The sequence below is a fragment of the Brassica oleracea genome, chromosome C2, assembly GCF_000695525.1.
Source record: "Brassica oleracea var. oleracea cultivar TO1000 chromosome C2, BOL, whole genome shotgun sequence".
Lineage (NCBI taxonomy): Eukaryota > Viridiplantae > Streptophyta > Magnoliopsida > Brassicales > Brassicaceae > Brassica > Brassica oleracea.
This window is the reverse complement of record NC_027749.1, coordinates 52,824,203-52,826,594: the sequence shown is the minus strand read 5'-3', so window position 1 is coordinate 52,826,594 and position 2,392 is coordinate 52,824,203.

Genomic DNA, 2,392 nt, shown 5'->3' with positions numbered 1-2,392 from the left:
GGACATTATGAGTTGTTAAAAGAAGGAAAAAAATAGATATTTTATTGGAGAGTAGATTTGTAGATGGAGGTTATAACCTTAATTAAAAGTTCAAGATCGAATTAAAGTGTAATGATGTATCAATGAATAAAATATATTGATTAAAAAAGGTAAAAGTTTATACTGAAGGGACTCGATAATTGAAATTAGGGTTTGTAATTTGTAGATGACAATGCAGATGTCTCCGATTAGAAAGATACGTATAATAAACAGCGTATTAATCACAAAGGGTATGAATGGTGACCAGGGAACGACGAGGAATAATGCATTCCCTAACGTTCTTAAAAAAAATTACCATTCGCAAGGAATAATAATTTCCTCTCATTCCCTTTCATTCCCTTTTTTGTAGAGAATTAAAGAACAAAATTATTCCTTGTCAAATTTGATAAGGAATAACCATTCCTTTTCATTCCTGGTATTTTATTCCCGTACATTCCTTTTTTATGTGTTCCTTTTGTTTCCCGGATGGTCACCAGTCGAACCCTTTTAATGGCTAATGATGGGAGTGATTATAATGTTAATCACTGTGCCGTCAGGCCCACCATCAACGCGTTCATCATTACATGGTACTGTATCAGTGAATCAACATTTAATCTTACCGATTTTACATAATTAGCGAAGAAAAGGTTAATTCACAGAAGCCTAATGAAGGCGTAAGCAATAAATTGGACAGGCCCATAGTTATAATGTTGTATCATTTGGGCCTTGGAAGGAATAGATATTGTTTTTGACGGCCAAGAGTAGGGGTTTTCAATCCGGATATCGGTTCGGTTTAGGTTCTGTTTTTTCGGTTTTCGGTATTTCGGTTAGTAAAATATAACTACCATTATAAATCCATATTTACTTCGGCTTGGTTCGGTTTATATACCGTCGGTTTTCGGTTTATTCGGTTTTATACCAAAAAACATAATTATTTAGTTTGAGATCATATTATATGAATTTTAGAGTCATATTGTCAACACAGTCATTTATTAAAAATATATTACATGTTCAAATAAATGAACAAAAAAAGTAAAAATGCTTCTACTATCAAATAAAATAATCAAATCTATAATTACAGATAAGAAAAAAGTTGTGAAAATTTTTCATTAATTATTGTCCATCAAATTTATAATCTTCATATTAATTTAGTGAAGACTAAAATAAAATAAAGCAAAAAGATCAAAAGAAAACTTAGAAAATAATATGTCTGAATTGCGATGTATTGTTATTTAATTATAGTTCAAGTGTTTTATAAATTAAGGTTCTTTATTATATAAAATTATGGTAATAGTTATTAACACAAATTTAACTTATGTAACAAATAGATTTTCGTGTATTGGTATAAAATAGATACATATTTACATGTTTCTACTTTTAATCGGTTTTGTTCGGTTTATTCGGTTTAATCGGTTATATACCAAACCATATCCAAATCCTACGGTTTTTATAAAATTATATCCATTCGGTTTATATGGTATATACCAAAACCAAACCATATTGTCTATTTCGGTTCGGTTCGGTTCGGTACGGTTCGGTTTTACCATATTGAACAGCCCTACAAGATATTGTCATAGTTTTTGGAAGTAGCGAATAGTTTCTCTCGATTTATTTAATGAAACAAACGGAAACTATAATAATTGGACTAAGAATCATCACATATTTGGAATGAAGTTAAACTCCCAAGAAAAGGAAAATACTCACACACACAAAACATTAGTTTTTAGTTGAGAAATGACTCCACTTGGGCACTATGAAACAACTTGTCACAATAACACTCACTACCACAATGAAATATGTTCATCTCGTTTTCTTAGTTAGATAATTATACTTGATCAGGCAATGATTAGAAAACCGAGAAAACACAAATCAAAATCTCCTGTAAAAATACAATAAGACTGGCTTGAAGTAGCAAATATCATCAATGATATATTAGTCAAGTCTAATTACGAATCTTAGTTATGCAACTTGCACAAGTATATATATTAAGCGTGAACTGTATAACATTTGTCCACATCCCTGTTTCAACATCATCAACATCTTGGTACTAATGATGAAACTTTTTTGAATTGTGGTTTATCCCCACAAGTTGTGTAGCAGCCCTTTTACAATCATGCTTGACAGATAGTATTACAGAAACAATAAAGTCAAAAGAGAACATAATAGAACATATATGAATTGATGGTTACTTTAGTTTTTTAACTATGATAAAAATCTAATAAATTAGAAAGCATAATATAATACTTTCAAATTAGTTTGCTTGTACATAACAATATTGTCGAAAATACAAGAAACTATCAATAACACGTGAATAATCTAATTTATGATGGATAATAACCTCCAAGAGGTTATAGTCCACAAAATACATTAACTG